The sequence below is a fragment of the Salmo salar genome, chromosome ssa10 (assembly GCF_905237065.1).
Source record: "Salmo salar chromosome ssa10, Ssal_v3.1, whole genome shotgun sequence".
Lineage (NCBI taxonomy): Eukaryota > Metazoa > Chordata > Actinopteri > Salmoniformes > Salmonidae > Salmo > Salmo salar.
In genome coordinates this window covers 9,910,557-9,934,144 of record NC_059451.1, presented here as the reverse complement: position 1 = coordinate 9,934,144, position 23,588 = coordinate 9,910,557, and the positions used below count along the sequence as shown (strand labels likewise).

Genomic DNA, 23,588 nt, shown 5'->3' with positions numbered 1-23,588 from the left:
GTACTACTCCCTTCACAGAACAGCGCAAACTGTCTCTAACCAGAATAGAAAGAGGAGTGGGAGGCCCCGGTGCACAACTGAGCAAGAGGACAAGTACATTACTAGTGTCTAGTTTGAGAAACCGATGCCTCACAAGTCCTCAACTGGCAGCTTCATTAAATAGTACCTGCAAAACACCAGTCTCAACGTCAACAGTGAAGAGGCGACTCGGGGATGCTGGCCTTCTAGGCAGAGTTGCAAATTAAAAGCCATATCTCAGACTGGCCAATAAAAATAAATGATTAAGGTGGGCAACACACAGACACTGGACAGAGGAAGATTGGAAAAAAGTGTTATGGACAGGGGAATCTAAGTTTGAGGTGTTCGGATCACAAAGAAGAACATTCGTGAGACACAGAAATAATGAAAATATGCTGGAGGAGTGCTTGACACCATCTGTCAAGCATGGTGGGGGCAATGTGATGGTCTGGGGGTGCTTTGGTGATGGTAAAGTGGGAGATTTGTACAGGGTAAAAGGGATCTTGAAGAAGGAAGGCTATCACTCCATTTTGCAACGCCATGCCATACCTTGTGGACGGCGCTTAATTGGAGCCAATTTCCTCCTACAACAGGACAATGACCCAAAGCACAGCTCCAAACTATGCAAGAATTATTAAGGGAAGAAGCTGTCAGCTGGTATTCTGTCTATAATGGAGTGGCCAGCACAGCCACCAGATCTCAACCCTATTGAGCTGTTGTGGGAGCAGCTTGACCGTATGGTTCGTAAAATGTGCCCATCAAGCCAATCCAACTTGTGGGAGGAGCATCAGGAAGCATGCGGTGCAATCTCTTCAGATTACCTCAACAAAATGACAACTAGAATGCCAAAAGGTCATCAAGGCCATAATTGCTGCAAATGGAGGATTCTTTGACAAAAGCAAAGTTTGAAGGACACAATTATTATTTCAATTAAAAATCATTATTTATAACCTTGTCAACGTCTTGACTATATTTCCTATTCATTTTGCAACTCATTTCATGTATGTTCTCATGGAAAACAAGGACATTTCTAAGTGAGCCCAAACTTTTGAACGGCAGTGTGTATCATACATGCATAACATACATTACATACATACGTGTGTGTGTGTGTGTGTGTGTGTGTGTGTGTGTGTGTGTGTGTGTGTGTGTGTGTGTGAGAGAGTGAAAGAAAGAGAATTCAGAAAGTATTCAGACCCCTTGACTTTATCCACATTTTGTTAACCTATAGCCTTATTCTAAAATTGATATGGTTTTCCCCCTCAATCTACACACAATACTCCATAACGACAATGAAAAAAACTTTTTTAGAATTCTTTGCACATTTATGAGAAAAAAAACGGAAATATAACATATACAAAAGCTACTCAGACCCTTTACTAAGCACTTTATTGAAGCACCTTTGGCAACGATTACAGCCTCAAGACTTCTTGGGTATGACGCCACAAGCTTGGCCCACCTGTATTTGGGGAGTTTCTCCAATTCTTTTCCGTAGGTCCTCTCAAGCTCTGTCAGGTTGAATGGGGAGCGTTGCTGCACAGCTATTTTCAGGTCTCTCCAGTTATGTTAGATCGGGTTCAAGTCCGGGCTCTGGCTAGGCCACTCAAGGAAATTCAGAGACTTGACCTGAAGCCACTCCTGTGTTGTCTTGGCTGTGTGCTTAAGGCCGTTGTCCTGTTCGTAGGTTAACCTTCATTCCAGTCTGAGGTCCTGAGTGCTCTGAGCAGGTTTTCATCAAGGATCTCCCTGTACTTTGCGCCGTTGAGCTTTCCCTCGATCCTGACTAGCCTCCCAGTCCCTGCCGCTGAAAAACATCTCCACAGCATGATGCTGCCACCACCATGCTTCACCGTAAGGATGGTGCCAGGTTTCCTCCATATGTGACACTTCACATTCAGGCCAAGGAGTTGAATCTTGGTTTCATCAGACCAGGGAATCCTGTTTTTCATGGTCTGAAAGTCTTTAGGTGTCTTTTACTGAGGAGTGGCTTCCATAAAAGCCTGATTGGTGGAGTGCTGCAAAGATGGTTGTCCTTCTGGAATGTTCTCCCATCTCCACAGAGGAACTCTAGAGCTCTGTCAGAGTGGCCATCGAGTTCTTGGTCACCTCCCTGACCAAGGTCCTTCTCCCCCAATTGCTCAGTTTGGCAGGGCGGCCAGCTCTAGGAAGAGTCTTGGTGGCTGCAAACTTCTTCAATTTAAGAATGATGGAGGCCACTGTGTTCATGGGGACCTTCAATGCTGCAGAAATGTTTTGGTACACTTGCCGAGATCTGTGCCTTGACACAATGCTGTCTCAGAGCTCTACGGACAATTCCTTTGACCTCACAGCATGGTTTTTGCTCTGACATGCACCGACAACTGTGGGACCTTATGTAGACAGGTGTGTACCTTTCCAAATCACGTCCAATCAATTGAATTTACCACAGGTGGACTCAAATTAAGTTGTAGAAACATCTCAAGGATGATCAATGGAAACAGGATGCACCTGAGCTCAATTTCGAGTCTCATAGCAAAGGGTCTGAATACTTATGTAAAAAAGGTATGTTTTTTATTTTTAATCCATTTGCAAAAAAAATGTAAAACCTGTTTTCACTTTGTCATTATGGGGTATTGTGTGTAGACTGATGATGATTTTGTTTTAATGTGATCCATTTTACAATAAGGCTGTAACATAAAATGTGGAAAAAGGGATTTGGTCTGAAAACTTTCTGAATGCACTGTGTGTGTGTGTGTGTGTGTGTGTGTGTGTGTGTGTGTGTATATATACACAAATACACTTGAAGTCGGAAGCTTGCATACACCTTAGACAAATACATTTAAACTCAGTTCTTCACAATTCCTGACATTTAATCCCAGTAAAAATTCCCTGTCTTAGGTCAGTTAGGATCACCACTTTATTTTAAGAATGTGAAAAGTCAGAATAACAGTAGAGAGAATGATTTATTTCAGCTTTTATTTCTTTCCTCACATTCCCAGTGGGTCAGTTTACATACACTCAATTAGTATTTGGTAGCATTTCCTTTAAATTGTTTAACGTGTGTCAAACGTGTTGGGTAGCCTTCCACAAGCTTCCCACAATAAGTTGGGTGAATTTTGGCCCATTCCTCATGACAGAGCTTGTGTAACTGAGTCAGGTTTGTAGGCCTCCTTGCTCGCACACGCTTTTTCAGTTCCACCCACAAATTGTCTATAGGATTGAGGTCAGGGCTTTGTGATGGCCACTCCAATACCTTGACTTTGTTGTCCTTAAGCCATTTTGCCACAACGTTGGAAGTATGCTTTTGGAAGTATCCATTTGGAAGACCCATTTGTGACCAAGCTTTAACTTCCTGACTGATGTCTTGAGATGTTGCTTCAATATATCCACATAGTTTTCCTCCCTCATGATGCCATCTATTTTGTGAAGTGCACCAGTCCCTCCTGCAGCACCCCCACAACACGATGCTCCCAACCTGTGATTCACGGTTTGGATGGTGTTCTTCGGCTTGCAAGCGTCCCCTTTTTCCTCCAAACATAACTATGGTCATCATGGCCGAACAGTTCTATTTTTTCATTTGACGGTTTTGGAGCACTGTCTTCTTCCTTGCGGAGCGGCCTTTCAGGTTATGTCGATATAGGACTCATTTTACTGTGGATATAGATACTGTTGTACCTGTTATCCTCCATCATCTTCACAAGGTCCTTTGCTGTTGTTCTCGGATTGATTTGCACTTTTCGCACCAAAGTACATTCATCTCTAGGAGAAAGAACGCGTCTCCTTCCTGTGTGGTATGATGGTTGCGTGGTCCCATGGTGTTTATACTTGCGTACCATTGTTTGTACAGATGAACGTGGTACCTTCAGGCGTTTGGAAATTGCTCCCAAGGATGAACCAGACTTGGAGGTCTACAAAAACATTTCTGAGGCCTTGGCTGATTTCTTTAGATTTTCCCTATGATGTCAGGCAAAGAGGCACTGAGTTGGAAGGTAGGCCTTAAAATACATACACAGGTACACCTCCAATTGACTCAAATAATGTAAATTAGCCTATCAGAAGCTTCTAAAGCTATGACATAATTTTCGGGAATTTTCCAAGCTGTTCATAGGCACAGTCAACTCAGTGTATGTAAACTTATGAGCCACTGGAATTGTGATACAGTGAATTATAAGTGAAATAATATGTCTGTAAACAATTGTTGGAAAAATTACTTGTGTCAATGACAGAGTAGATGTCCTAACCGACTTGCCAAAACTATAGTTTGTTAACAAGAAGTTTGTGGAGTGGTTAAAAAACGAGTTTTAATGACTCCAACCTAAGTGTATGTAAACTTCCCTACTTAAACTGTACCTCTGCTGCAGAGGATAAGTTCATTTGAGTTACAAGCCTCAAATTGCAGCCCAAATAAATGCTTCACAGAGTTCAAGTAACAGACACATCTCAACATCAACTGTTCAGAGGAGACTGCGTGAATCAGGCCTTTATTGTCAAATTGCTGCAAAGAAACCACTACTAAAGGACACCAATAATAAGAAGAGACTTGCTTGGGCCAAGAAACACGAGCAATGGTCATTAGATCAGTGGAAATCTGCCCTTTGGTCTGATGAGTCCAAATTTGAGATTTTTGGTTCTAACCGCCATGTCTTAGTAGGTGAACAGATGATCTCTGCATGTGTGGTTCCCAACCTGAAGCATGGAGGAGGTGTGATGGTGCTTTGCTGGTGACACTGTCTGTGATTTATTTAGAATTCAAGGCACACTTAACCAGCATGGCTACCACAGCATTCTGCAGCGATACGCCATCCCATCAGGTTTGCGCTTAGTGAGACTATCATTGGTTTTTCAACAGTACAATGACCCAACACACTCCCAGGCTGTGTAAGGGCTATTTGACCAAGGAGAGAGATGGAGTGCTGCATCAGATGACCTGGCCTCCACAATCACCCGACCTCAACCCAACTGAGATGGTTTGGGATGAGTTGGACCGCAGAGTGAAGGAAAAAACAGACAACATAGGAGGGAACTCCTTCAAGACTGTTTGGAAAGCATTCCAGGTGAAGCTGGTTGAGAGAATGCTAAAATTGTGCAAAGCTGTCATCAACGCACTAGGTGGCTACTTTGAAGAATCTTGTTTAACACTTTTTTGGTTGCTACATGATTGCATATGTTTTTTATTTCATAGCTGATGTCTTCACTATTATTCTACAATGTAGAAAACAGTAAAAATAAAGAAAAATCCTTGAATGAGTAGGTGTATCCAAACTTTTGAAATTTCCAGGATGGAAAAACACTTTCTGTGTAAACTTAAATGTCTAAAACCAGTATGTAGAAAAGATAAATGGGCCTGTATACTGTTTTCATAATATTATCTTTGCGAACTATCAATCACCAAAATAAAAGCTAGACAGTCAGGAAGAATTGAAAACTCCCAAAACAATGAATTTAGCATTATTGATTTTGTTATTTTGATTGAGCAAAACAACACAACATTAGACATGGCAAAATGCATCGAATTGCAGGAAACTAGTTTTTAAACTGCAAAAATGTCTCTCAGCTCAATGGAGAAATTTGTAAAGTTGCAGGAAATTGCCTTAAATTCACAGATTTTGCTACACCTCCAAGATGGGGTTATCTAAAACGTTGTCTAAAATTCAGCTGGGCTGACCACACCCATACTACCTAAGCCCCTTTTTGATTCAGAAAAAAACCCTACACACACACACACACACACACACACGGCCAGATTAAGAGATGCCACAACGCCACGGGCCTATATCTGGCATTTTTCTAGAATAAACATGACACAGCTTGGCCTTCCTGGGAACAATATACTTGGAGCAGCAGCAGCAGCAGAATGCCACAGGAGAGGAAATGGAAACTGGAATGACAGCATCTCACGGTTCTATTAAAGAACAGTGCCGTCGCTTGAGAATCTCCATTTGACGGACAAACTTGAGCCCCTATGGGAATAGCAGTAGCTCAGAACAGCAGAGCAATAGGTCAGAATTATGCACAATGCTGTCCAGCAGTCTTTGTTGCATATTGGGGACATGATCTTGAAAAAAATTGGAGACCATTTTATTTTATTTATTTATTTCACCTTTATTTAACCAGGTAGGCTAGTTGAGAACAAGTTCTCATTTGCAACTGCGACCTGGCCAAGATAAAGCATAGCAATTCGACACATACAACAACACAGAGTTACACATGGAATAAACAAAACATACAGTCAATAATACAGTAGAACAAAAGAAAACAAAAAGTCTATATACAGTGAGTGCAAATGAGGTAAGTTAAGGCAATAAATAGGCCCTGGTGGCGAACCATTGCGACAGAACACTGATAAATCCCTCAGAAATGCACTTGCTTGTGATGTTAGCACTTTGGCCTCACCATATCTACATTTTAACAGATAGTAGAATGGAAGATGGACACAGCACAAGCTTAGCTCGTTGCAGTGTGTTACCAATCTATTTGCAAGAGAATAAAAGCAGATCTTGTCTGGTGAAGGTGATCTCTCCTTATCCTTATGACACACCCCAGTAAAAGAAGATCCCCCCCCCCCAGGGACACAAGGTGGGAGCAATTAATTATCAGGTAGAAGAGAAAACCAGCAGGCTCCAGACCTCGTAGAGTAGGAGTTGAAAACCCTGATATAAAGATCACAACATAAAGAGGACCAAGCATAGGACTCATTTGAGGAATCACTTTCACTCTATTCTGGAGTTCCATATTAGACTATGGTACCCAGCAAGCCTCTCCTTAATATCAAGGGAATGATCTCAAAATCAAACTAATCCAATTTTATTGGTCACATACACATGGTTAGCAGATGTTAATGTGAGTGTAGCGAAATGCTTCTAGTTCCGACCATGCAGTAATATCTAGCAAACAATATAACAATTTCACAACAACTACCTTATACACACAAGTGTAAAGGAATAAATAAGAATATGTACATAAAAATATATGGATGACCATTGGCCGAACGGCATAGGCAAGATGCAGTAGATGGTATAGAGTACAGTACATACCCTACATTACTCATCTCATATGTATGTAAACATTATATAAAGTGGCATTGTTTAAAGTGACTAGTGATACACTTATTACATCCAATTTTCTATTATTAAGTGGCTAGAGATTTGAGTCAGTATGATCTCCGGCCGTTATGCAGGCTGCAGCACAGCTAAAGTGCTGACTGTATGCTCATGCAACCTTGAGTTCAGACCCTCCCCCTTCTTGGCTGCTGCTGGCCAGACAAACCTGGCCGCATGTCTGGTCAAGGTATTATCCCAGATGGCATACTGAGTCCTGAGATAACAAGGTGGGGATAAAAAGGTGGCAGAACATAGACATTCTGCAATGCAGCCTAGTATCAGAATCGTTAAGGCCTAAACTATTGATGTAATTAGGCACAAAGCCTATGGCATGAAAATAGAGTGAAAAGAACATGGGTTACTGAGGGTAGAATTTCAGTCCCGGCCTGGGTTTTTCCACAGTACTGCGAACACATACTGCAGTGAAAGCTTATCTTGTTCTCTCCACACATCCTGGCTATGGTTCCTCATCGGGACAATGAGGCACCGATAGGAATCAGTGACAGTCTGAATAAGCGATTGGGGAATACGGGCTTATTCCCCCGGGGTCATTTTAGTTCGATGTGCTGCCATTGGGATTGTATGGTGCACCCAGCATAATCAAATGAAGATAGTGGTGCGGGGGTGGGATTACAGTGACACCCAGGGTGGACCAGGCGGGAGGGTCCATCCAAACACCCTCTAGCTGTTTCTATGGCTGTCATGTCCTGCACAGCACCGCTATGCCACAACATCTGGCCACGGAGTGAGAATAACGAGATGCAAGCATGTTTCTGTCAAAGTGAGAGGATGCTTTGAAGAGGAGCCCCTGCTCCCCTTGAATATTTTAGGGAATTTTTTCCATCTCACTGAGATTGTGCGTGTGCCTCTCTGGCTGTGTGTTTGTGAAAGACATGCACAGATAGACAGCAATGACACTAAATAGTCCTAGAATGGAATTAAGTTAAAAAATATTTTCTGGCTACCAGCCCCCCAAAAAATGGAGCCAAACAACTATTTTATGCGTCTACACCGAACTCTAAATATAACACAAACAGTCGAGAGTTGTACAAGACTCTTTACAGATCCATGCATCCTCACAGTCAGAGCTTTCGAAATGAGTTTCTCTCATAAGGAGCTATGATTTAGTTGTCACTTCACCCACCCTGTATACTTAAGACTCCATTCCTTTGTTGTTTGCTTTACAATAATTCTGCTGGGCAGTTATAGCTTGACATGGGCTGCCACTGGTGAATACTTCCAAAATGTATTATAGACCGATATCAAATATGATGGTAGACTGCACATTCCAGCTGAAGCCATAGATTCTACCCCACCTACCGAAAATACTAATTAGGGCCCTGGTCAAAAGTAGTGCATTAAATAAGGAATATGGTGCCCGTAGGAGGAGAGGGAGTGGTGGCCTATTTTAAATTTGACAATCCCCAGGGCCCTATAAAATCTGTGCTGCAGAGAATCCAGACATTAAAACAGATTCAACAATATTTCAAAATGTATTGAACTTAGTTGGAAATCAACCAAATGTACTGAACTTATAAGAACATTCATTATTTTTCCCAAGATGATCATAAGAAAACAGATCAGTGATACGCATTTTCCTTAAACTTCTGAAGAGCTAATGGCACTGAAATGTCTGTGCATCTGTGTGCGCACACGTTTCTCTACCACTTTATGTAGCCGTTAGCGATATTGATAATGCATTGACAACCATCTTCTGGTAGATGGAAAGGCTTTCCCAAAAACCTTTAATTTATGCTGAACAAAAATCTAAAACGCAACATCGTTCAAGAGCTGAAAAAAAATGATCCCAGAAATGCACAAAAAAGCTTATTTAAAAAAAGAAGTATGTACATCCCTATTAGTGAGCCTTTCTCCTTTACCAAGGTAATCCATATACCTGACAGGTGTGACATAAAGAATCTGATTAAACAGCATGATCATTACACAGGTGCACCTTGTGCCGGGAACAATAAAAGGCCCCTCTAAAATGTGCAGTTTTGTCACACAACACAACGCAACAGATGTCTCAAGTTTTGAGCGAGAGTGCAATTGGCATGCTGACTGCAGGAATGTCCACCAGAGATGTTGCCAGAGAATTCAAAGTTCATTTATGTATCCTTTTTAAGGACATCCAACTGGCCTCACGACCACAGACCACATGTAACCATGCCAGCCCAGGACCTCCACATCCAGCTTCTTCACCTGCAGGATCATCCGAGACCAGCCACCCGGACAGCTGATGAAACTGTGGGTATGCATGCACAACTGAAGAATTTCTGCACAAACTGTCAGAAACCATCGCAGGGAAGCTCATCCACTGGTACGCTGGGGAAGTGTGCTCATCACGGATGAATCCCAATTTCAACTCTACTGGGCAGATGGCAGAGCGTAGTGTTGGCGAGAGGTTTGCAGATGTCAATGTTGTGAACCGAGTGCCCCATGTTGGCTGTGTGGTTATGGTATGGGGCGGTATAAGCTACAGACAATGAACACAATTGCATTTTATTGATTGCAATTTGAATGCACAGATATATCGTGACGAGATCCTCAGACCCATTGTCGTGCCATTCATCCACGCCATCACCTCATGTTTCAGCATGATAAAGCACGGCCCCATGTCGCAAGGCTCTGTACACAATTCCTGGAAGCTGAAAATGTTCCAGTTCTTCCATGGCCTGCATACTCACTAGACATGTCACCCATTGAGCAGGTTTGGGATGCTCTGGATCAACGTGTGCGACAGCGTGTTCCAGTTCCCACCAATATCCAGAAACATCGCACAGCCATTGAAGAAGAGTGGGACAACATTCCACAGGTTACAATCAACAGCCTGATCAACTCTATGCGAATAAGATACTGTGCTTTCGGAAAGTATTCAGACCCCTTGACTTTTTCCACATTTTGTTAGTTTACAGCCTGAAGGTTTTTTTCCTCATCAATCTACACACAATACCCCATAATGACACAGCGATTACAGCCTCAAGTTTTCTTGGGTATGACGCTACAAGCTTGGCACACCTGTATTTGGGGAGTTTCTTCCATTCTTTTCTGCAGATCCTCTCAAGCTCAGTGAGGTTGGATGGGGAGCGTTGCTGCACAGCTATTTTCAGGTCTCTCCAGAGATGTTCGATCGGGTTCAAGTCCGGGCTCTGGCTGGGCCACTCAAGGACATTCAGAGACTTGTCCTGAAGCCACTCCTGTGTTGTCTTGGATGAGTGAATAGGGTCATTGTCCTGTTGGAAGGTGAACCTTCACCCCAGTCTGAGGTCCTGAACGCTCAGGTGCAGGTTTTCATCAAAGATCTCTGTACTTTGCTCCGTTTATCCTTGCCTCGATCCTGACTAGTCTCCCAGTCCCTGCCACTGACAAACATCCCCACAGCATGATGCTGCCACCACCATGCTTCACCGTAGGGATGGTGCCTGGTTTCCTCCAGACGTAACGCTTGGCACTCAGGCCAAAGAATGCAACGGTTTCATCAGACCAGAGAATCTTGTTCCTCGTGGTCAGAGTCTTTAGGTGCCTTTTGGCAAACTCCAAGTGGGCTGTCATGTGCCTTTTACTCCGGAGTGGCTTTCGTCTGGCCACGCTACCATAAAAGGCCTGATTGGTGGAGTGCTGCAGAGATGGTTGTCCTTCTGGAAGGTTCTCCCATCTCCACAGAGGAACTCTGGAGCTCTGTCAGAGTGACCATCGGGTTCTTGGTCACCTCCCTGACCAAGGCCCTTCTCCCCAATTGCTCAGTTTGGCCGGACGGGCCACAGTCTTGGTGGTTCCAAACTTCTTCCATTTAAGAATGGAGGCCACTGTGTTCTTGGGGAGCTTTAATGCTGCAGAATTTTTGGTACCCTTCCCCAGATCTGTGCCTCGACACAATCCTGTCTCGGAGCTCTACGGACAAGTCCTTCGATCTCATGGCTTGGTTTTTGCTCTGACATGCACTGTCAACTGTGGGACCTTATATAGACGGGTGTGTGCTTTTCCAAATCACGTCCAATCAATTTAATTTACCACAGGTGGACTCTAATCAAGTTGTAGAAACATCTCAAGAATGATTAATGGAAACAGGATGCACCTGAGCTTAATTTCGAGTCTCATAGCAAAAGGTCTGAATACTTATGTAAATAAGGTATTTTTGTTTTTTATTATAAATTTACAAACATTTCTAAAACTAGTTTTTGCTTTGTCATTATGGGGTAGTGTGTACAGTTGTGGCCAAAAGCTTTGAGAATGACACAAATATTAATTTTCACAAAGTCTGCTGCCTCAGTTTGGATGATGGCAATTTGCATATACTCCAGAATGTTTTGAAGAGTGATCAGATGAATTGCAATTAATTGCAAAGTCCCTCTTTGCCATGCAAATGAACTGAATCCCCAAAAAACATTTCCACTGCATTTCAACCCTGCCACAAAAGGACCATCTGACATGTCAGTGATTCCCTCGTTAACACAGGTGTGAGTGTTGACGAGGACAAGGCTGGAGATCCCTCTGTCATGCTGATTGAGTTCGAATAACAGACTGGAAGCTTCAAAAGGAGGGTGGTGCTTGGAATCATTGTTCTTCCTCTGTCAAACATGGTTAACTGCAAGGAAACACGTGCCGTCATCATTGCTTTGTACAAAAAGGGCTTCACAGGCAAGGATATTGCTGCCAGTAAGATTGCACCTAAATCAACCATTTATCAGATCATCAAGAACTTCAAGGAGAGCGGTTCAATTGTTGTGAAGAAGGCTTCAGGGCGCCCAAGAAAGTCCAGCAAGCGCCAGGACCGTCTCCTAAAGTTGATTCAGCTGCGGGATCGGGGCACCACCAGTACAGAGCTTGCACGCACAGTGAGGCGAAGACTTTTGGAGGATGGCCTGGTGTCAAGAAGGGCAGCAAAGAAGCCACTTCTGTCCAGGAAAAACATCAGGGACAGACTGATATTCTGCAAAAGGTACAGGGATTAGACTGCTGAGGACTGGGGTAAAGTAATTTTCTCTGATGAATCCCCTTTCCGATTGTTTGGGGCATCCGGAAAAAAGCTTGTCCGGAGAAGACAAGGTGAGCGCTACCATCAGTCCTGTGTCATGCCAACAATAAAGCATCCTGAGACCATTCATGTGTGGGGTTGCTTCTCAGCCAACAGAGTGGGCTCACAATTTTACCTAAGAACACAGCCATGAATAAAGAATGGTACCTACACAACCTCCGAGAGCAACTTCTCCCAACCATCCAGGAACAGTTTGGTGATGAACAATGCATTTTCCAGCATGATGGAGCACCTTGCCTTAAGGAAAAAGTGATAACTAAGTGGCTTGGGGAACAAAACATCGATATTTTGGGTCCATGGCCAGGAAACTCCCCAGATCTTAATCGCAATGAGAACTTGTGGCCAATCCTCAAGAGGCGGGTGGACAAACAAAAACCCACAAATTCTGACAAACTCCAAGCATTGATTATGCAAAAATGGGTTGCCATCAGTCAGGATGTGGCCCAGAAGTTAATTGACAGCATGCCAGGGTGGATTGCAGAGGTCTTGAAAAAGAAGGGTCAACACTGCAAATATTGACTCTTTGCATCAACTTTATGTAATTGTCAATAAAATCCTTGGACACTTCTGAAATGCTTGTAATTATACTTCAGTATTTCATAGTAACATCTGACAAAAATATCTAAAGACACTGAAGCAGCAAACTTTGTGGAAATTAATATGTGTCCGTCTCAAAACCTTTGGCCACGACTGTAGATTGTTTAGTTTTATTTTTTTTAAATACATTTTAGAAAGACTAAATGTAACAAATGTGGAAAAAGTCAAGGGGTCTGAATACTTTCCGAAGGCACAGTATGTCACGCTGCATGAAGCAAATGGTGATCACACTTGATACTGACTGGTTTTCTGATCCACGCCCCTACCTTTTTTTAAGGTACTGTATCTGTGACAAACAGATGCGTATCTGTATTCCCAGTCATATGGCAAGCCATAGATTAGGGCCTAATGAATTTATTTCAATTCACTGATTCCCTCAATTAAACTGTTAGTCAGTAAAATCTTTACAATTGTTGCATGTTGCATTTATATTTTTGTTTCGTGTAAATGTAAACTACGAAGTAGCCTATGCCTACCTGGAAGAATGATATCATGATTATCTGCATCAATCCAGTGGCCATTTGTTTTACAAACTCTGCAATCACAAGAGCACTACAGAAACATTGCTAACCAAAACAACGGTTTCTTGTTGGTGCACACTTGCATTAAAAGGGTAACTAAATCAAAATTACTGTCTAGGCAGCCACAGACAAATGCCATTTCATTGACTTAACCTTTTTTATTTTTATTATAAATGATAAGTTGAATGGCTATGCCTCCTGGAAAATATCAATGGGAGACAGATGACATGGGCATAGGCCTAAATTACAAAAACTTAACAATGCGATGACAACAAGCAAAGTAGCCTACGCTTGGCCACTTGGACTCAACTAACAATATTTAGGCCTGATAAATTTAGGCTTAAGGCCAAAGACTGTAAAAAGATCATTTCTAATTTGTAAGTAGTCATTGGTGATCTGTTCTAGTCAATTCCTTAAAAAAAATCCCAATAGCTGCCATCTAACCCAAATGGAAATGAATTGGTCCACTTTCATGCTCTGTCTAGCCACGAGAATGTGAAAGTTCTCTTTTAATATGAAACTCTGGCCTGGAAGGGAGAACTTGTGAAAGTGCTTACGGATGATAAAATAGGAGGGATTCTGGCTAACGAAATCTAGGACGTTGCTTCACAGCCTTGGAGAATGCCCAGTGTATATCTGTATAATGAGCAGAGAGCGAGAGTCACACTAATGAGGGAAGTTCACAGAGACACAAAGGCATCACTTTAGACCAGGAATTCAGTGACACATCAAGGCAATAATAGTTCTAACTATTACTACTCAGTGGCTGGGTCCAAAAACCCATACTAGCGTAATACAGTTGAGGTCGGAGGTTTACATACACCTTAGCCAAACACATTTAAACTCAGTTTTGCACAATTCCTGACATTTAATCCTAGTAAAAAGTCCCTGTCTTAGGTCAGTTAGGATCACCACTTCATTTTAAGAATGTGAAATGTCAGAATAATAGTAGAGAGAATGATTTATTTCAGCTTTTATTTCTTTCATCACATTCCCAGTGGGTCAGAAGTTTACATACACTCAATTAGCATTTGGTAGCATTGCCTTTAAATTGTTTAACTTAGGTCAAACGTTTCGGGTAGCCAGCTTCCCACAATAAGTTGGGTGAATTTTGGCCCATTCCTCCTGACAGAGCTGGTGTAACTGAGTCAGGTTTGTAGGCCTCCTTGCGTGCACACGCTTTTTCAGTTCTGCCTACAAATGTTCTATATGATTGAGGTCAGGGCCTTGTGATGGCCACTCCAATACCTTGACTTTGCTGTCCTTAAGCCATTTTGCCACAACTTTGGAAATATGCTTGGGGTCATTGTCCATTTGGAAGACCCATTTGCGACCAAGCTTTAACTTCCTGACTGATGTCTTGAGATGTTGCTTCAATATATCAACATAATTTTCCTCCATCATGATGCCATCTATTTTGTGAAGTGCACCAGTCCCTCCTGCAGCAAAGCACCCCCACAACATGCTGCTGCCACTCCCGTGCTTCACGGTTGGGATGGTCTTCTTCGGCTTGCAAGCCTCCCCCTTTTTCCGCCAAACATAACGATGGTCATTATGGCCAAACAGTTCTATTTTTGTTTCTCCAAAAAGTACGATCTTTGTCCCCATGTGCAGTTGCCTTTCAGGTTATGTACTGGGCCGTACGCACTGCCCTCTGTAGTGCCTTGCAGTCGTAGGCCGAGGAGTTGCCATACCATTCAGTGATGCAACCAGTCAGGATGCTCTCGATGGTGCATCTATAGAATCTTTTGAGCATCTGAGGACCCATGCCAAATCTTTTCAGTCTCCTGAGGGGGAATAGGTTTTGTTGTGACCTCTTCACGATTGTCTTGGTGTGCTTGGACCATGTTAGTTTGTTGGTGATGTGGACACCAAGGAACTTGAAGCTCTCAACCTGCTCTACTACAGCCCCGTCGATGAGGGTGTGCTCGGTCCTCTTTTTCCTGTCGTCCACAATCATCTTACTCATTATTATGTTTAATAAATGTATCGTATAGAGTGTGTGTGGCAGGCTTACAATGATGGCAAAAAACAACATTTGAGAGTGCGCTGACCCTGGTGCGCTGACCCTGACCCTGGTACGCAGCTGTAGTTTGAATGTTTGAAAGGGTATGGGACTACAAAATGTTTGGGAACCACTGGTCTAGAATGTAAATGTATGCCATAGCATTAAGATTTCCCTTCACTGGAACTAATTCCTCCTCCACCAAACTTTACAGTTGACACTATGCATTCGGGCATTCCATCAAACACAGATTCGTTCATTGGACTCCCAGATGGTGAAGCATGATTCATAACTGCAGAGAACGCGTTTCCACTGCTCCAGTCCAATGGTGGCGAGATTCTAGCAGGGCAGAAATTTAGCAGGGCAGAAATTTGATGAACTGACTTGTAGGAAGTCACTGAGCTCTTCGGTGAGGCCATTCTACTGCCAATGTTTTTTCTATGGAGATTGCATGGCTGTGTGCTTAATTTTATACACCGGTCAGCAACAGGTGTGGCTGAAATAGCCAAATCCACTAATTTGAAGGGCTGTCCACATACTTTTGTATATATAGTGTACTTCAGTCTGATATTGCCATCATTGAAGTCGTTTGTGGCGATGTCAAAATGAGGGGTGTTGTACAAAACAAAGTCAGTGATTGGATCATTTCTAACCGATCAGACCAATGACACATTTTCAAAACCCAAGTGGTTTTAAATGGGACTTTATCTGTTTTATACTGTTCAATCAAACTTCAACCCAAAATCATTTTCAGCATTTATCAATTTCTTAATTTCCTTCACTCATTTCTTATCATTTCCACACTATCATATTTGTCGTCTTTTTTTTGTGTGTGTGCTGTTGGTGATAGGTGCACTTGATTCAGCAGCCCTAGCGCTGGAAAGGCAAAGTGTTCCCATTTGAACCATTTCATGTGTCTGAAGGTAGAACTGCGCTTACCTGGCAGGCCCAGAGAGCAAAATCAAGTGCACCTACAGGCCTACCGCTGGCCAATCAGATAGCTCAGATCACCGTGTCTGCAGTTTCCTCAAGCCATAGACTGTAAAAAGAAGCCTCAAGCGTGCAGAAACGCTGATACTGTAAGATTTCAAAATATACTGCTCAAAAAAATAAAAGGAACACTTAAACAACACATCCTAGATCTGAATGAAAGAAATAATCTTTTTCTTTACATAGTTGAATGTGCTGACAACAAAATCACACAAAAATAATCAAATGGAAATCCAATTTATCAACCCATGGAGGTCTGGATTTGGAGTCACACTCAAAATTAAAGTGGAAAACCACACTACAGGCTGATCCAACTTTGATGTAATGTCCTTAAAACAAGTCAAAATGAGGCTCAGTAGTGTGTGTGGCCTCCACGTGCCTGTATGACCTCCCTACAACATCTGGGCATGCTCCTGATGAGGTGGCAGATGGTCTCCTGAGGGATCTCCTCCCAGACCTGGACAAAAGCATCCGCCAACTCCTGGACAGTCTGTGGTGCAACGTGGCGTTGGTGGATGGAGCGAGACATGATGTCCCAGATGTGCTCAATTGGATTCAGGTCTGGGGAACGGGCGGGCCAGTCCGTAGCATCAATGCCTTCCTCTTGCAGGAACTGCTGACACACTGCAGCCACATGAGGTCTAGCATTGTCTTGCATTAGGAGGAACCCAGGGCCAACCGCACCAGTATATGGTCTCACAAGGGGTCTGAGGATCTCATCTCGGTACCTAATGGCAGTCAGGCTACCACTGGCGAGCACATGGAGGGCTGTGCGGCCCCACAAAGAAATGCCACCCCACACCACACCACCACCAAACCGGTCATGCTGGAGGATGTTGCAGGCAGCAGAACGTTCTCCACGTCGTCTCCAGACTCTGTCACGTCTGTCACGTGCTCAGTGTGAACCTGCTTTCAACTGTGAAGAGCACAGGGCGCTAGTAGCAAATTTGCCAATCTTGGTGTTCTCTGGCAAATGCCAAACGTCCTGCACGGTGTTGGGCTGTAAGCACAACCCCCACCTGTGGACGTCGGGCCCTCATACCACCCTCATGGAGTCTGTTTCTGACCGTTTGAGCAGACACATGCACATTTGTGGCCTGCTGGAGGTCATTTTGCAGGGCTCTGACAGTGCTTCTCCTGCTCCTCCTTGCACAAAGGCGGAGGTAGCGGTCCTTCTGCTGGGTTGTTTCCCTCCTACGGCCTCCTCCACGTCTCCAGATGTACTGGCCTGTCTCCTGGTAGCGCCTCCATGCTCTGGACACTACGCTGACAGACACAGCAAACCTTCTTGCCACAGCTCGCATTGATGTGCCATCCTGGATGAGCTGCACTACCTGAGCCACTTGTGTGGGTTGTAGACTCCGTCTCATGCTACCACTAGAGTGAAAGCACCGCCAGCATTCAAAAGTGACCAAAACATCAGCCAGGAAGCATAGGAACTGAGAAGTGGTCTGTGCTCCCCACCTGCAGAAACACTCCTTTATTGGGGGTGTCTTGCTAATTGCCTATAATTTCCAACTGTTGGCTATTCCATTTGCACAACAGCATGTGAAATGTATTGTCAATCAGGGTTGCTTCCTAAGTGGACAGTTTGATTTCACAGAAGTGTGATTGACTTGGAGTTACATTGTGTTGTTTAAGTGTTCCCTTTATTTTTTGGAGCAGTGTATATAAAACCATGACTAGAGAGAGACTCAATGAATACAGCAAACTGCTGTTTAAGTTGTTATTCAGCACTGTCAACACTTTGTTCAACACTTTTATAAGCCATAAAATGTGTGTTCTCCCTACTTCGACCCATGCTACAACCAGCACTGCAGCTGCAATGAATGAGTATAGCAAAGTGTTTAGAGAAGCTTGCGTTATTATTAACGGCTTGTCTCTTTTTATATCAAGTAATATTTCACTTTATCTGGACATCGAATTAACAACATGAATTGGTGCATGAGGCAGAAATAATGCAGCGCGACTTGAGTTTCCCCATCAGCTGTAACACTGTGTCCCCTTTTCTCTGCGGAGGGAGGGAGAGCAGAACGACGGCGAGTCGGGTGAGAGGCAGCCTCCCCGCTACTCCCCTCAGACTGACCATCAGATGCAGGCCATAAAAAATATAATTAATATGCTCACTCAGCTGTGACTCACAAATAATACAACAAATGATCGATTACCAGCGTGATCATATAACTAAAATGTTGAAATATAATTTCAAAATGGTCTGAGACTAATATTGGCATGGCAATTCAAGCATGCAGTGACAATATATTGGACACAGCCTACTACAAACCTCATTGCTACAGAACGGTTTTAAATAGGTTAATGTTGCATAGGCTTACATTTTTTAAGTCATGTTTAAAAAAAAATCTGTGCAGTAGATGTAGGCTTGCATTTTGAGTCAGTGATCTTGACTCAGAAAAGGTTGGTTACCACTGATTTAAATGTAAAAAAATAAATAAAAATTATGTGAATTCACAATTCAGATGTGGTTCTGCATATGACCGTGAGGGGGCAATGCAGTTCAATCTAACGCAGTCCACCTACCGGTCGTCACTAGTTACTGCAGCCACAAATCCTGCCTATTTCTACAATTTCTCCTCTTAAAATGTGTTTTTAAATCTAACCACACTGCTAACTTTATGCCTAACGCTAACATAAAACAAAAAGTGTTTAAGCATTTTTTCCCCCGATATAGACACTTTTAAATTTGTGGCTGTGGTACCTAGATGAAACCCTACCAGACAGCACTCACCTTAATACTGTCCCCCACCAACTCACCTAGTAGGTATGGGGATTCGAACCAGTGACCTTTCGGTTACTCGCCCAACGCGCTTAACCACTAGGCTACCTGCTGCCCACGGATGGTGGTTGAGAGCTTGCATTTTGTACTTGCAGAGCAATCATTGCACAATTTCTCCATCAGGGCCATCACAGTTTTACGACATGGCATCTTGTAGTCTGGTTCTAGATATGCCATTATGCTATTGAAGCAGACATCCTCTACCATTGACCATGGCTGCATATCAACTGCAATAATTTTGTTAATCAGAGCTATGATTTACTCACTCTGTCCCTTATTGCACTGTGCCAGCAACGGGTTGAGTTGTCCCTTTCAGTCTTGCACATGTACTGCCACTGTAGCGCAACTCCACCTTGCAAAATGTGCAATTCATCACCTTCTCAAAGTAGCCTATAGCGTTTCTGTCGCTTCCCTGTCATACTGCCATAAAGATGTGCGGAGCCTAGGGCTGGGCGATATGGCAAACAAATTATCACGATATCTATATAGATTTTTTCATTTGATAACGATAATTATCACAATATTAATCAAATAATGTTTAAACGGTGCATATCTGCTTCAAACTCAAGAATGCCTGAACAAAACATGGTTAGAGCGTAGGTCCAGCAACCGATTGGTTGCTAGATCGAATCCCCGAGCTGACAAGGTAAGAATCTGTCGTCCTACCCCTGAACAAGGCAGTTAACCCACTGTTCCCCGATAGGCCGTCATTGTAAATAAGAAGTTGTTCCTTTTCAACTGTGCTAATTGGTAGCATGTCCTTAGCAATGCATAATAGCATTTGTGATGTCTTTGTCTTTTCAATGTTTGCTTGTAGGGCATGAACGCTGTCAGTGTTGACTGCGTCGGGCAAACATCCCTAGATTGGCTGGTGCTTGAGGGGCGTTTATCAATACGTGGCGCAAACTCAGACGTCCTGCGTGTTCCAAAGAGTGATTTTGCTTCAGATGTTGAAAGATGTTTGTTGTACTACCAGACTTCGTAGCCACCGGTCTACGGCACAATTTGTACCGAACATTGCTCTGCTCTTTGTCGGACTTCAAAAAGCCAAACCACTTCCAAATTACTGAAACAGTTTAACCCTTTTAATCAATCATTTCTTCGTTGGAAGCTGCTCCTTCTCCATGGCTATCACTGCCACTGTTTTCGCCTACATCACTCATTTTTCGTGGTTAATAGTGGCTACTCCATCACTCGAGGTGCTAAGTGGTTTTCGGTGGGCGTATACCCCTCCACGTGCATATTGTCACTTCTCCGCACGCTCCTGCGCCGTCACAGAGGTGAAATGGACTGCTGTACCTAATTATTCTATATCGACATTATCGAAAATGAATCTAATTGGTTTTATATCTTTATAGAGGGAAGTAATTACCTCGATAATTATTGATATTGATTTATCGCCCAGTCCAAGCGGAGTCCTTTATACCCGTCGCAAATAATTTGAAAGATGCATATCTTTTATTGTATTAGGTATTTGTTTTATTTCAATGTTTCCCTTTATGATGATACATCGGGGCCTGTTGGTGGTAGTTTTGTGCTAACTGCACTGTGACTTTAATTTGATACTTTTTCAGATAGTGATTTTTTCTAAACGTTAACAACCCCAATGTCGTTTAAATGTTCACACCCCTAATATGTAAGGTCCCTCAGTCGAGTAGTGAATTTCATGCACAGATTCAACCAAAGACTAGGGCATAAATGGTAGATGGACAAAAATAAAAAAGCAGACATTATGAAGTTATTAATTAGGCTTTGGATGGTGTATCCATACACCAAGTCACCACAAAGATGCGGGCGTCCTTCCTAACTAAATTACCAGAAAGCAAGGAAACCACTCAGGGATTTCACCATGAGGCCTAGAGTGATTTAAAAAAAGTTAGAGTTTAATGGGTGTGATATGAGAACACTGAGGATGAATCAACAACATTGCAGTTACTCTACAATACTGACAGAAATGAAAAGAAAGAAAACTGTTCAGAATAAAAAATATTCCAAAACATGCATCCTGCTTGCAACAAGGCACTAATGTAATACTGCAAAAAATTTAACAAAGAAATTAACTTTTTGTCCTGAATACAAAAAAACTAAAAAACAACACAGAGTATCGTAAATTCCGGACTATAAGCCGCAACTTTTTTCCCAGGCTTTGAACCTCGCGGCTTAAACAATGACGCGGCTAATATATGGATTTTTCCCTCTTTCCATTTTTTTCTCTCCAAAAAAACACATTCTGTGACGTGCTCAGTTTTTTGGCGGCATGAAGCTTTCATTAGACCAATGAAATTGCCGAACGGGTTAAGGTCAAAAAACGTTTTGGTTTACTGTTTAGATTAAATCGAGCGCTCTCAAACTTCCCATCATTCTGATTACGGTAGTCATTTTGTCACCCTCATCATGGCAAAGACACAGAGAAATGCATATGATGCAGCTTTCAAGTTGAAGGCGATTGATCTGGCTGTTGGAAAAGGAAATAGAGCTGCTGCATTAGTCTTAATGAGTCGATGATAAGACGTTGGAAACAGCAGCGTGAGGAATTGACTCAGTGCAAAAAGACAACTAAAGCTTACTGCTAATTTTTTGTTGTTGTTGTTACAAGCCGTGTTTCGTTAAAGCCTATTTATTTTTGTTACAAGCCGGGTTTCGTTAAAGCCTGTGTAAAGTTCATTTGTTTCAATGTACCGGTAGGCACCTGTGGCTTATAGACATGTGCGGCTTATTTATGTTAAAAAATAATAATAATAATAAATTCAGTGGGTGCGGCTTATATTCAGGTTCGCTTAATAGTCCGGAAATTACGGTACCACTTCATCTTTTCAAGCATGGTGGTGGCTGCATAGTGTTATGGGTATGCTTGTCATCGGCAAGGACTGGGGAGTTTTACTGGATACAAAGAAATGGAATGGAGCTAAGCTCAGGTAAAATCCTATAGGAAAACCTGGTTCAGTCTGCTTTGAAACAGACAGAGATAAATTCACATTTCAGCAGGACAATAGCCTAAAACACAAGGCAAAATCTACACTGGAGCTGCTTACCAAGACTGCATTGAATGTTCCTGAGTGGCCTAGTAACAGTTTTGACTTAAATATGCTTGAACATCTATGTCAAGACTTGAAAATGACTGTCTAGCAATGATCAACAACCAACTTTACAGAGCATGAAAAATAATAAAATGAGCAAATATTGCAAAATTTTGGTCTGCTAAGCTCTTAGAGACATACACAGTACCAATCAAAAGTTTGGACACACCTTCTCATTCAAGTGTTTTTCTTTATTTTTACTATTTTCTACATTGTAGAATAATAGTGAAGACATCAAACATATGAAATAACACATATGGAATCATGTAGTAACCAAAACAGTGTTGACTCCAAATATATTTTATATTTGAGATTCTTCAAAGTAGCCACCCTTTAACTTGATGACAGCTTTACAAACTCTTGGCATTCTCTCAACCAACTTCATGAGGTGTAAACCTGGAATGCATTTCAATTAACAGGTCTGCCTTGTTAAAAGTAAATTTGTGGAATTTCTTTCCTTCTTAATGCATTTGAGTCAATCAGTTGTGTTGTGACATGGTAGGGGTGGCATACAGAAGATAGCCCTATTTGGTAAAAGACCAAGTTCATATTATGGCAAGAACAGCTCAAACAAGCAAAGAGAAACAACTGTCCATCATTACTTTAAGACATAAAGGTCAGTCAATCACGAAAATTTCAAGAACTGAAAGTTTCTACAAGTGCAGTCGCAAAAACCATCAAGCGCTATGATGAAACTGGCTCTCATGAGGACCACCACAGGAATGGAAGACCCAGAGTTGCCTCTGCTGCAGAGGATAAGTTAATTAGAGTTACCAGCCTCAGAAATTGGAGCCCAAATAAATGCTTCACAGAGTTCAAGTAACAGACACACCTCAACATCAACTGTTCAGAGGAGACTGCGTGAATCAGGCCTTCATGGTCAATTGCTGCAAAGAAACCACTACTAAAGGACACCAATAATAAGAAGAGACTTGCTTGGACCAAGAAACACAAGCAATGGACATTAGACCGGTGGAAATCTGTCCAGATTTGAAATTTTTGGTTACAACTGCTGTGTCCTTTGTGAGACGCAGAGTAGATGAACGGATATTCTCCGCATGTGTGGTTCCCACCGTGAAGCATGGAGGTGGAGGTGTGGTGGTGTGGGGGTGCTTTGCTGGTGACACTGACTGTGATTTATTGACACTTAACCAGCATGGATACCACAGCATTCTGCAGTGATACGCCATCCCATCTGGTTTGCGGTTAATGGGACTATCATTGGTTTTTCAACAGGAAAATGACACAAAAACACCTCCAGGCTGTATAAGGGCTATTTGACCAAGAAAGAGAGTGATGGAGTGCTGCATCAGATGACCTGGCCTCCACAATCACCTGACCTCAACCCAATTGAGATGGTTTGGGATGAGTTGGACCTCAGAGTGAGGAAAAGCAGCCAACAAGTGCTCAGCATATGTGGGAACTACTTCAAGACTGTTGGAAAGCATTCCAGGTGAAGCTGGTTGAGAGAATGC

At 42.6% G+C, this 23,588-nt stretch overlaps 1 protein-coding gene across 6 annotated transcripts in view; it reads right to left on the bottom strand.

Annotated features, from left to right (window-relative positions):
• The window catches only part of LOC106613490 (arf-GAP with coiled-coil, ANK repeat and PH domain-containing protein 2), a 121,265-nt gene that overhangs the window by 80,822 nt on the left and 16,855 nt on the right, over positions 1–23,588 (bottom strand). The window lies entirely within an intron of this gene.